The sequence below is a fragment of the Tamandua tetradactyla genome, chromosome 5 (assembly GCF_023851605.1).
Source record: "Tamandua tetradactyla isolate mTamTet1 chromosome 5, mTamTet1.pri, whole genome shotgun sequence".
Classification (NCBI taxonomy): domain Eukaryota; kingdom Metazoa; phylum Chordata; class Mammalia; order Pilosa; family Myrmecophagidae; genus Tamandua; species Tamandua tetradactyla.
In genome coordinates this window covers 19086077-19099744 of record NC_135331.1, presented here as the reverse complement: position 1 = coordinate 19099744, position 13668 = coordinate 19086077, and the positions used below count along the sequence as shown (strand labels likewise).

Below are 13668 nucleotides of genomic sequence, written 5' to 3'. Positions count from 1 at the left end.
GACAAGTTCTCACCAATGGAATCTAAGCAGAAGATATGGGTGCCAACTCCAAGCAAGACAATTAAGAACTCGGTGTGCCTCCCCCACACTCTCCCATTGACTGGAACCTGGACACAGAGGGAACCCCACCTTGACTAAGCAAATATGACACATTCATACAGGGTGGGACAGCCACAACATGAAAGAAAATGGGGCTCCAAATGCTTCTACCTTGCAGTTCTCTGCAGCTGCACAATCAACCTCCTAAATCTCAGCCATTTTTAGAAAACAGCAATCATTCATTTCCCTTATGCATCTTTAAGATTTGAGCAAAGATTGGTGGAGATGAAATCAGCTAGGGAATCTCAACAGGGGCTTCAGGATCCACTTCCAAAATGATTCACTTAAACAGAGGACACGTCACAGCTGGCTCTCAGCCAACAACAGCTCAACTACAGCTGACAGCCAGGAACCTTAGCTCTTCTCCAGGTGCCTCCTCACAGGGTGTTGGGCTTCCACCCAGCATGGTGACTGAGTCCTAAGAGCGAACGAGACAAATAGTGGAAGCCTCTACTCTCTTAAGGCCTGGGCCCAGAAACTGGTACAGTCACTCCACAACATTCTGTTGGCCAAAGCAGTGCAGAGCCTGCCCAGAGTCAAGAAGAGAGGACATCAACCTCATTTTTCAGCAAGAGGACTGTCAAATAATATGTGGCCATTTTGACTTGCCATACCACGTGAAATAGACATTCACCCACTCAAATACTCACCTTGGATTACTATGTGAATGAGAGAAATAACTTCTTTGCTCCCTAAGGGATGCTTTTATTGGACCTCATGCTGCAATAGCCATTTACCATGACACATTCTCAGTGAATCAGAATCTCCAGAGATGGGATCAGAATCTGCATTCTAACAAGCAGCCTGATGACTTACACCAGTATTTCATTTCCACTCTGCCAGGCAGCATAGCTACTCCATTCAGTTTATGACCCCCTCCCCCTCAATGCCTCAGAGATAGTCAAGCATTCTGCCCTGATTGTCACCCGGAGTTTATATCTTAGAACTGACAATATTGCCATGGGGAGGGTTGGAAGATCCAGGACTCCCCTAAATACCACTTGGAGATGCTCAGAGAGGTCTTGGAGCTCATCTAGTAAAAGCTTCACTCAAGAACACTTAACCCTCTAAGGGTTACAGGATGCCCAAGTCAATGGCAAAAATCGCAGAAGTCCATGGCACGGGGCAATGTTTCCTGAATGCCTCTTTTAAATGTGACCCCCACAGACAATCAGAGAAAAGGATTTAGCATTTCAGAGGCATTGAGAGATGAGAAACTGAAAGTGTAGCAGGGTTGCTTAGCTGAGTGGGTCTCAAACACCCCGGATGTGGCATTACTCAATAGTGACTCAATTTATGAGAAAGTATTTTCTTCTCTTGCCAAGCCTTCCAATTCTTCAAGCAGAAGGTCTCTATGTGTCTCTAATACCTCTCGACACTCCCTATTCTCTCTCCTAGGTACCAAAGAGAGATAGTAGACTCTGAGCCCTTTGACCACATTAGGTTTGTTCAGAATTAACTGGGAAGCAGAGGTGAGTCTAAGGAGAATTTAAGTAGACTGCCATGTAAGTACCAAGGGACGAGTCTTCATTTTCCCTAAGACCTCCAAACTGTGCTTTGAAGATATTGGGTTAAATAGATTTTATCTAACCGGGGAACCAGGTTCCTATCTCAGGATGTTAAAACTTTCTAGGCAAGAAAGTTTCATAGAAAAACAGTAGTATTTAAACCAATTACTGAAGATACCCAAACGATAAAAAAAAAAATGCATTTAGGCAATCATCTGTCTATTCCAGCCCCTCAGCATCTGATGGGCTTATAAAATTAGGACTCTGATTCAAAAGTCTTCTTTCTCCTTCTCTTAGTTCACTTCCAATTCTGCTTGAATATCAAGCCTCTTTATGGTTCATAGTGGGTCCCCACAGACTTCACTTGGCAATATTTCTCAACAGAGATAAGACCTTCCCCATGAAGTTGGTGTAAAGATTAAATATGATAATAGAGATACTCGTTCAATTAATATTCAAGATGAAGGTCCAAATAACACGTAATTCAATGTTGAGAATACTGTGGTTGTGTAGTAAATATAAGTCCCTCTTTATTCCCTTCCGACTTCAGGAAGTAATTTCTAAATCAGCGATGGCAGCTGAATATGCCCCACAGATCCTTGTTCTGCCATGTTAGTGATTTTTAATTTTACATTATGAAATTAGGAGGTTTTATATGAAAAATTCAGATTTTTGTTTTTTTTCTAAATGAAACAGAGGCTCCAGAAACCCAGAATCTGAGTTTACCTACAGACATGAGTTTGAAAACCTAGGACCTGGTGTTCTTTCTCACCTTTCTTGCCTCCTTGATTCACTTTCCTGGGCTCTCACTTGTCTCCTCAGCTAGAGGGTGTGATCAGGGAGAGAAGTGGTTGAGAGTGATGCCACTGTGAATTCTGAGGGGAGAAAGTGACCTTTGGTTCTTGGCCAGATGCTGGGTGCATGCAATGACAAAAGATATGCCAAGAGTACTGTTTCTGAAAATGACACTACATCTTCACTATGGCTTCCCTCACCAGTTACCAGCCAGCCCTAAAACTGCTTCCAGAGTTATCATGTTTTATCTTCTGTTGATCTGCTGATGAAGCCCTACTGTGCTCAGGCTGTGATGTTCTACCCTACAGAACATGAAAAATTGGAAAGAAAGAGACCTCATCTGGCTCACCCCCATTCACTCTGCAGGTCCCAGTGTAAACGCCCTTCCTGCAGGAAGCCCTCCCTGACTCCTCCAACAGGGTTAGATTCTTAGGGATACCCTCCTGAATCTTCCCTTTGTCACATTCCCAGAACAATCCATGTCTTTCTCCCTCCCCCATTCTCTACGTGCCTTATGATGTCTTGTTAATTGCTACTTTCTCATGCCTAAAACAGCACCTGTCACCCAGTGAACCCTTAACCAATGTGCTGCAAGAAATAATAAACAAATCCATAAATAAATGAATGACAGGATGTTTGACACACAACTAACTACAAGAGAAGTGAAAAGTGGAGCAAAAAAATTATATACATTGATCAAGGCAGTAGGGTGACATTTGTTAAATATTTTGATATTATTCCTGAATACAGGAGAATTAAGTGTCCAGTGTATTAATAACTATAATTAATTAATAGCTATGATGAGTGCAAGCAGATAAAAGTATTTTTCATTCAAAGAACAGTTCTCTCCCACAAGGAATTCCGATAGAAAGTTTCTTATATAAATAAAGGCCTGGAACACAGTAGGTGCTCAGTAAATGGTACAATAGCTATTATGAGGCCTTAGATTTACAATATTACGTCTGTTATCTTCACTGCTATATTCTCAGTATATAACACCGAGAATATAATATAATAGGTGTTCAACAAATGTTGGATAAATCAATTATTTGACTAATGATGAATTAATGGCATTAGCTCAGAAGAAGTCAATCTGACCTCATAAAGCCCCTGAATATACTGTGGGACATGGAAGGTCAATGATAGAAAGGTCAGTTTTCAGCTGGGGGGATGGGGAACCACTCCAGGATCCCCTGCAGCCCATACTTCTTACCTGGTCCTTTGTAGGTTGCACCTGAAGCAACTCTGTCACTTGTCTCTGCCTGCACAGGGGACAGGCCGCCCTGAAGGAGAGTGGACAGTGGCACAGATGGCTTCCTGCTTGGGCTGAACATTCTGGGGACTAGGTGGACGGCAGGGAACTGGGCATATGGGCCCAGTATTTCAGGCTTCTCTACACGATGGTCTTCGAGTTCACAGAGAAGCTCCAGGGCTGGGAGGTGAAGGAATCTTATAAGAGCAAGGAAGAAAAGGGGAGAAGTTAGTGGATAATGGAGACACATGCACACAGAGGTTCGGATGCACAGAGGGAGTAGAGGATGGGAAGGGCAAGAGAAATGAGAGACTGGGAGTGAGACCAGGAGAGCCAAGACAGAAAAGAATCAGAGGTCGAGACACTCAGGGATACACAAGCAGAAACAGACTCAGAAAACAGAAGAGAGAGAAAAACAGATGCAGAGGGGTAGAATCTGAGAACATCTACCCAGAGAAATGACACAGACATTCAGAGAGAGAGAACAAGAGCGAGAGAAAGAGACAGTTGTGCATATATATATATATATATATACACACTGACACAAAACAACAGATACACAGTGACAGAGAGAGAGGAGCAGAAGGAAAGGAAGCAGATGGGCAGGAAAATATGTGGGTCAGTTTACCTGGAGTAGTTTTTGACCCTCACCAGAGATTCTGGCTGGGCAGTTCTGGAGAAGGCCTGGGCATCATATGCTTTAAAAGCTGGACTGAGAACCACTGTAAAAAGGAAGGCTTTTTGCTGTTGGAGACTTTGCATAATACACAGAACAATGAGGCAGAAGACAAAGAAAGAGAAGACTTGCACAACACTATAAAACAAGGAGACAGAACAGACACCCACGGCTCACTCCACCCAACGACGGCAGAACACACAACCTTCTCAAGCGCACGGATCATTCTCTAGGACACTCCATATGCTGGGCCATAAAGCAAACCTCAATAACTTTAAAAGGATAGAAATCATGCAAATATATTATCCTACCACAGTGGGATGAAATTAGGGATCAATTAAAAGTAAAAAATTGGGAAACTCACAAAGAGGGGTAAAGGAAAACAGCACACCTAAATAATTAGTGGGTCAAAGAAGAAATCAAAAGAGGAATTAGAAAATACTTTCAGAGGAATGAAAATGAAGCCATGACGTAGAAAATTCATGGGATGCAGTTAAAGCAGTGATTAGAGGGAATTTAATAGCTGTAAATGTCTGTGCTTAAAAAGAAGAAAGCTTTCAAAAAGAAAAGCTAACCTTACGCCTTAAGACACTGGAAAAAAGAAAAGCAAACAGAAATAAAGTCATATTAAACACCAAAGCAGATATGAATAGAGAATTTTAAAAATAGCAAAAAATCAATGAAACCAAAAGCTTGCTCTTTGAAAAAAATCAATGAAATTAACAAACCTTTACTTAGTTTGAGCAAGGAAAAAAAAATAGAGAAGTTTCAAATGACTAGAGTCAGAAACAAAAGAGAGGATATCACTATTAGCTTTACAATAATAAAATAATTATTTTAAAAATGCTATAAATAATTCATGCCAAAAAATTAGATAACTTGCATAAAGTGGACAAATTCTTAAAAGACACAAATTACCTAGACTGGCTTAAAAAGAAATAGACAATCTTACTAGTCCCATAACAGGTAAAGAGATCAATATAGTAATCTAAAAACTACCCACAACCCCCCCCCAAAAAAAATACCCTAGTCCCAGATGACTTCACAGGTGAATTCTAAACATTAAAGAAGAATTAATACCAATTCTTCACAAAAGCTTTCCAAAATTGGGAGTGAATATTTCTCAATTCATTCCATGAGGCCAGTATTTCCTGAAACCAAAATCAAAGATACCACAATCAATAGTTCAATATCCCTTATGAATATGGAGCTGCTAAAATACTCAATAAAATATTAGCATATAAAAAGTTGACTTAACATCTGAAAATCAATTAATGTAATACACCACATCAAGAGTATTTTAAAAATCCACATGATAATCTTAACAGATACAGGAAAAGCCTTTACCAAAATCCAAAACTCTTTCATAATAAAAACATTCGACGAAGAGACGCCTCAACTTGACTTTGAGCATCTTTGAAAAATCCACAGCTAAGATGAAAGACAGGATGTTTACTTCTAAGATAAGGAACAAGACAGGGGTGTTGTCTCTCACCACTCCTATTTGACACTATATAGAGATTCCAACCAAGGAAATTAGGCAAGTAAAAGAAAGAAATGCATCTAGTTTGGAAAAGAAGAAGTAAAACTAATTTTTTTTGGCAGATGATCAGAACTTATATATAGAAAATCCTAAGGTATTCACTAAAACATTTAGAATTAATAAATGAGTTCACAAGACTTCAAGATATAAGATCAAAAATACAGAAACCAATTGTCTTTCTATATACTTGCAACAAACAATCCAAAAATGAAATTAAGAAAACAATTCCATTTATAACAGCATCAAAAAGAAAAAAATACTTAAGAATAAATTTAACAAAATAAGTATAAAATTTATACCCTGAAAACTACAAAATATTGTTGAAAGAAATTAAAGAGGCTCTAAATAAAAGGAAAAATATTTTTGTTGATCAAAACACTTAATATTATGATGACAGCAGTGGTCCCCCAATTGAGCTATAGATTCAATGTGACCCCTATCAGAATCCCAGGTGTCTTGTAGAAATTGACAGGCAGAATCTAAAATTCATATGGAATTGCAAGGAACTGAGAATAGCCAAAGAAACTTGAAGAAGAAGAAAAAGAAAAAAACATCAAAGTTGGATGACTTATGCTTCCTGATTTCCCAAATGTACTACCAAGTAACAGACATCAAGACATTGTGGCACTGACATAAAGACAGACCCAAAAATCAGTGGAATGTGTATTAGTTAGGGTTCTCTAGAGAAACAGAATCAACAGGGAACACTTGCAAATACAAAATTTATAAAAGTGTGTCACGTGACCGCAGGAACGCAGAATCCAAAATCCACAGGGCAGGCTGCAAAGCCAACGACTCCAATGGATGGCCTGGATGAACTCCACAGGAGAGGTTCACCAGCCAAAGCAGGAATGGAACCTGTCTCCTCTGAGTCCTCCTTAAAAGGCTTCCCATGATTAGATTTAGCATCACTAATTGCAGAAGACACTCCCCTTTGGCTGATTACAAATGGAATCAGCTGTGGATGCAGCTGATGTGATCATGACCTAATCCTATGAAATGTTCTCACTGCAACAGACAGGCCAGCGCTTGTCCAATCAGATGAACAGGTACCACAACTTGGCCAAGTTGACACGTGTCCCTAAACATGACAGTCCACCCTTTGTCAACTTGGCACCTATATATATATCACCTTAAACCACACTTAATTTCCAAATGAAAACAAATAAGCACACATGTTTTCTTTTACCTGACAATACTCAACTGTCCTGCATATAACTGGAAACACATTACATCTCTCCAGAATAGGGTGCAAATCCTTGGGCAACATTCATTCTTAAACTTGATATCTTACAACTTAAATAGTATAACATGAACAAAACAGAATTACAGTCCTCGTTTCTGTAACTGATCACGTGGTCGAAGTTCATATTTATCACTACCTTCTTCCACTACCCATTCCATGTTCCCTTTACCCTCAGTAAGCACTTCAGCTGGTCGTGGTTCTTTGCCTGGTGGGGTGACCCAAACCTTCATTCCTGAAGTTTCAGAGCCATTAGTAGTCCTGCCTGGATTGTGTTGTTGCAGTTTTCCATTGATTTTAATCACAGGGCATGGTAGTACTAATAGACGCCCCAGGGGATCTCCTATATTCCAAGAAAACTCTTCTTTACCTCCATTATGTAGTTGCAGTCCTACTTCCTTCTGATAGTCAGGGTCAATTACCCCAGACAATAATGTAATCCCCTTCTTGGCTTGTTGATCCAGAGGCATAAGTAGCCCAAAGTGACCAGGTGGCAATCTTAACTTCCAGTTCAGTGGTATCACTGTTGTTTCTCCTGGAGGAAGCACACCCCGTTTTTTGAACTAAAACCTGTAGACCAGCAGAACTCAGGGTAGCAGGGACAGGAAGCAAGAATTTTCCTAGTGGATCACTAGGGGTAATAGTGAGTGGTACTATGCCCATTTCTGCCCCTTGGTTCCTGGACCCAAGGATCCTGGCTATGGGAGAAACAGCACCATACAGCGGACGCTGATTCACAGCATACACAGCTTCCTGGAGAACATTACCCCAGCGTTTCAAGTTTTTGCCACCTAGTTGGCACCGTAATTGAGTTTTCAAAAGGCCATTCCACCGTTCTATCAATCCAGCTGCTTCTGGATGATGGGGAACATGGTAAGACCAGAAAATTCCATGAGCATGCGTCCATTCCCGCACTTCATTTGCTGTGAAGTGTGTTCCTTGATCTGAAGCAATGCTATGCGGAATACCATGACGATGGATAAGGCATTCTGTAAGCCCACAGATGGTAGTTTGGCAGAAGCATTGCATGCAGGGAAAGCAAACCCATATCCAGAGTATGTGTCTATTCCAGTTAGAACAAATCGCTGCCCCTTCCATGAAGGGAGTGGTCCAATGTAATCAACCTGCCACCATGTATCTGGCTGGTCACCTCGGGAAATGGTGCCATTTTGGGGGCTGAGTGTGGGTCTCTGCTGCTGGCAGACTGGGTACTCAGCAGTGGCTGTAGCCAGGTCAGCCTTGGTGGGTGGAAGTCCATGTTGCTGAGCCCATGCATAACTTCCATCCCTACCACCATGGCCACTTTGTTCATGAGCCCATTGGGCAATGACAGGAGTTGCTGGGGAAAGAGGCTGACTTGTGTCCACAGAACGGGTCATCTTATCCACTTGATTATTAAAATCTTCCTCTGCTGAAGTCACCCTCTGGTGTGCATTCACATGGGACACAAATATCTTCATGTTTTTAGCCCACTCAGAAAGGTCTATCCACATACTTCTTCCCCAGACCTCTTTGTCACCAATTTTCCAATTATGGTCTTTCCAAGTCCCTGACCATCCAGCCAAACCATTAGCAACAGCCCATGAGTCAGTATACAAACGCACCTCTGGCCAGTTTTCCTTCCAAGCAAAATGAACAACCAGGTGCACTGCTCGAAGTTCTGCCCACTGGGAGGATTTCCCCTCACGACTGTCCTTCAAGGACACCCCAGAAAGGGGTTGTAATGCTGCAGCTGTCCACTTTTGGGTGGTACCTGCATATCGTGCTGAGCCATCTGTAAACCAGGCCCGAGTTTTCTCTTCCTCAGTCAATTCACTGTAAGGAACTCCCCAAGAGGCCATAGCTGTGGTCTGGGAAAGAGAAGGTAATGTGGCAGCAGGAGTGGAAACCATGGGCATTTGTGCCACTTCTTCATGTAACTTACTTGTGCCTTCAGGACCTGCTCTGGCTCTATCTCGTATATACCATTTCCACTTTACAATAGAGTGCTGCTGTGCACGCCCAACTTTATGGCTTGGTGGGTCAGACAACACCCAACTCATGATAGGCAACTCAGGTCTCATGGTAACTTGGTGGCCCATGGTTAAGCGTTCAGTCTCTACTAAGGCCCAGTAGCAGGCCAAAAGCTGTTTCTCAAAACGAGAGTAGTTATCTGCAGCAGATGGTAAGGCTTTGCTCCAAAATCCTAAGGGTCTGCATTGTGATTCTCCTATAGGGGCCTGCCAAAGGCTCCAGACAGCATCTCTATTTGCCACTGACACTTCCAACACCATTGGATCTGCTGGATCATATGGCCCAAGTGGCAGAGCAGCTTGCACAGCAGCCTGGACCTGTCGCAGAGCCTCCTCTTGTTCAGGTCCCCACTCAAATTAGCAGCTTTTCTGGTCACTCGATAAATGGGCCAGAGTAGCACACCCAAATGAGGAATATGTTGTCTCCAAAATCCAAAAAGGCCAACTAGGCGTTGTACCTCTTTTTTGGTTGTGGGAGGGGCCGGATGCAGCAATTTATCCTTCACCTTAGAAGAGATATCTCGACATGCCCCACACCACTGGACACCTAGAAATTTTACTGAGGTGGAAGGCCCCTGTATTTTTGTTGGATTTATCTCCTATCCTCTGACATGCAAATGCCTTACCAGTAAATCTAGAGTAGTTGCTACTTCTTGCTCACTAGGTCCAATCAACATGATATCATCAATATAATGGACCAGTGTGATGTCTTGTGGGAGGCAGAAACAATCAAGGTCTCTGCGAACAAGATTATGACACAGGGCTGGAGAGTTGATATACCCCTGAGGTAGGACAGTGGAAGTATATTGCTGACCTTGCCAGCTGAAAGCAAACTGTTTCTGGTGGTCCTCACTAATAGCTATTGAGAAAAAAGCATTTGCCAGATCAGTAGCTGCATACCAGGTACCAGGGGATGTATTGATTTGCTCAAGCAATGATACTACATCTAGAACAGCAGCTGCAATTGAAGTTACCACCTGGTTGAGTTTACGATAATCCACTGTCATTCTCCAAGACCCATCTCTTTTCTGCACAGGCCAAATAGGAGAGTTGAAAGGGGATGTGGTGGGAATCACCACCCCTGCATCTTTCAAGTCCTTAAGAGTGGCAGTAATCTCAGCAATCCCTCCAGGAATACGGTATTGCTTTTGATTTACTATTTTGCTTGGTAAGGGCAGTTCTAGTGGCTTCCACTTGGCCTTTCCCACCATAATAGCCCTCACTGCACGAGTTAGAGAACCAACGTGGGGATTCTGCCAGTTGCTCAGTATGTCTATGCCAATTATACATTCCGGAACTGGGGAAATAACTACAGGATGGGTCCAGGGGCCCACTGGACCCACTGTGAGACGGACCTGAGCTAAAACTCCATTGATCACCTGGCCTCCATAAGCCCCCACTCTGACTGGTGATCCAGAGTGACGTTTTGGGTCCCCTGGAATTAATGTCACTTCTGAACCAGTGTCTAATAATCCCCGAAATATCTGATCATTTCCTTTTCCCCAATTCACAGTTACCCTGGTAAAAGGTTGTCGGTCTCCTTGGGGAAGACTTAGAGGAAGATTAACAGTATAAATTTGTGGCAGTATAACAGGTTTCTCCCCCATAGGGACCTGGCCTCCCCTTCATTCAAGGGGCTCAGGGTCTGTAAACTGTTTCAAGTCTGGAAATTGATTAAGGGGCCATGACTCTGTGTTTTTGTAATTCAGGTTAGACTTCTGTTCCCTTGACCTAGAACTCTTTTGTTTATACAGCTCCAACAAGAATTTAGTAGACTGCCTGTCTATTATATTTCTAGGTACCCCATGATTTACTAGCCAATGCCACAAATCTCTGTGTGTCATATAATTCTGATGTCTCCTTTGAGTTTGCTGTCTATTATAATAGCCGCGTATACCCTGTCTTTGGTGATTAAGTGCTGCCACCTGGCTTCTGCCAACTCGGGATCCTGTCATCCCCATTGTGTTTAAGGATTCCAGCTCAGTGACAGCAGTTCCTACAGTAATATCTGACCTACAGAGAAGTGCAAGCACAGAGCTCTTGAGGGATGATGGTGCTAGTCTCACAAATTTATTTCTCACTGTTCTGGTAAAAGGTGCACCCTCTGGACATTCCTGGGGTGTAAGAGCAGGCTTTGCATGATAAATCCACTCCAACATTCCAATCTCGCTAAGCCTCTGGATCCCCTCATCTACATTATACCAGGGCAGTTCTGGCATTTCAACCTCAGGTAATGTTGGCCACCTTTTGATCCATGTTTCAACCAACTACCCAAACAAGCTGTTAACACCTTTTCTAACTGCTTGAGCTATGACATTGAATGCAGAATCTCTGCTTAGTGGGCCCATATCAATAAATTCAGCCTGATCCAGCCTTATATTCCTCCCACCATTATCCCACACTCTTAAAATCCATTGCCACACATATTCCACTGATTTCTGTCTATATAAATTGGAAAACTCACACAGTTCTTTTGGAGTATAACATACCTCCTCATGTGTGATACCTTGTACCTCACCTTTAGGGGCCTGTTGGGACTTTAGTCTAGTTATAGGTCTAGAAGAAATGAGGGGCGGTGGGGGTGGGTCATGAAAAGAATTAGGAATATCTTCCAAGCCATTTGCTTCAGGGCCTTCATTTGCAGTTTCATCTGGTGAAACAGGATTAATCACTCTAGGGCTAATCCCTTCAGGAGGAGGTTGGGTGGCCAATTCCTCAAGGCAGGCTGGAGGTGGGGTGGCTATGTCCTCAGGGCAGACTATTACAGGGTTATCTAGAGAAGACTCAGCATGGCCTAGTGTTTCAACCTCACCCCCAACATCATTATCAATCCATATGTCACCATCCCATTTTTTAGGGTCCCACTCCTTTCCAATCAATGCCCTCACTTTAACGGCAGACACCATGCAAGACTGAGATTTCAGTTTATGTTGTAAAGTTGCTACTCTAACAATAAGATTCTGAGTCTGATTTTCAGAGATCTCAAGTCTACGGCTACAGGAAATAAGATTTTCCTTCAGGATACTCACAGAAATGTCTACATTTTTCACACGGCGCTTAAGCTTCTCGTTTGAAGCCTTAAGCCCATCCCTTTCACCCTTAATGTAGACAGTGTATCTAACAACAACCAACCAACATCTCTATAACTCTTATTTCTACAAAACTCTGTAAAGGTGTCAAAAACATTATCCCCCAGAGTCTGGCTTTGTACAAGCGAAGCATTAGGAGAATCGAATGATGATATTTTTACTATCTCCTTTGCCAACTCAATCCATGTATTGGGAGTGTCATTCTGATTACAGGAATCAGAGTCCTTAGTGTCTCTGAGTCCAGTCAGAGTAGAAAACCATTCATAAAAACCCATTTTTAAGATTCTGTTTCTTAAGAACCACTCCCGGTACCAAGATGTATTAGTTAGGGTTCTCTAGAGAAACAGAATCAACAGGGAACATTGCAAATATAAAATTTATAAAAGTGTCTCACATGACCGCAGGAACACAGAGTCCAAAATCCACAGGGCAGGCTGCAAAGCCAACGACTCCGATGGATGGCCTGGATGAACTCCACAGGAGAGGCTCACCAGCCAAAGCAGGAATGGAACCTGTCTCCTCTGAGTCCTCCTTAAAAGGCTTCCCATGATTAGATTTAGCACCACTAATTGCAGAAGACACTCCCCTTTGGCTGATTACAAATGGAATCAGCTGTGGATGCAGCTGATGTGATCATGACCTAATCCTATGAAATGTCCTTATTGCAACAGGCAGGGCAGTGCTTGCCCAATCAGATAAACAGGTACCACAACTTGGCCAAATTGACATGTGTCCCTAACCATGACAGAATGTAATTGAAAAGCCAGAAATAAACCCACATGTTTACAGTCAGCTGATTTTCAATAAGGGTGCCAAGATCATTCAACGGGGAAATAAAAGTCTTTCCAACAAAATGATGCTGGGACAACTGGATAGTCGCAGGGAAATGAATGAAGTTGGACCCTTACCTCACACCATATGCAAAAATGTAATCAAATGGATGCAAAACGTAACTCTAAGTGCTAAAACTATAAAATTCTTAGAAGAAAACATAGAGGTAAATCTTCATGAACTTGGATTTAGCAAAGATATGCCACCAAATGATATGCTATCCAAAGTAGGAGCAGCAAAAGAAAAATAAACAGAACTTCGTCAAAGTTAAAAACTTTGGTGCTTCAAATAACGCTATCAATAAAGGGGAAAAAACTACAGAATGGAAGAAAATATTTGCAAATCATATCTATAATAAAGGACTTATATCTAGACTATAGAAAGACTTTAAAATTCATTAATAAAAAGACAACCCAATTAAAAACTAGGAAAATAATCTGAATAAGCACTTCTTCATAAAGGATATATAAATGGTGGATAAGCACATGAAAAAATCGTCAAGATAATTAGCTGTCAGGGAGATGTAACACAAAAACCACAGAGAGATACAACTTTATACCTACTAGGATGGAAAGAATCAAAAAACCAGATAATAACAAGCGCTGGTGAGAAAGTGGAGA

At 42.0% G+C, this 13668-nt stretch overlaps 1 long non-coding RNA gene across 1 annotated transcript in view; it reads right to left on the bottom strand.

Annotated features, from left to right (window-relative positions):
* LOC143683699 (uncharacterized) overlaps positions 1-13668 on the bottom strand; it is a 100905-nt gene that overhangs the window by 6754 nt on the left and 80483 nt on the right. Inside the window, exon 5 of the long non-coding RNA XR_013175616.1 lies at positions 3616-3851. This is a non-coding gene — a long non-coding RNA (uncharacterized LOC143683699). The remainder of the gene's footprint in view (positions 1-3615; positions 3852-13668) is intronic.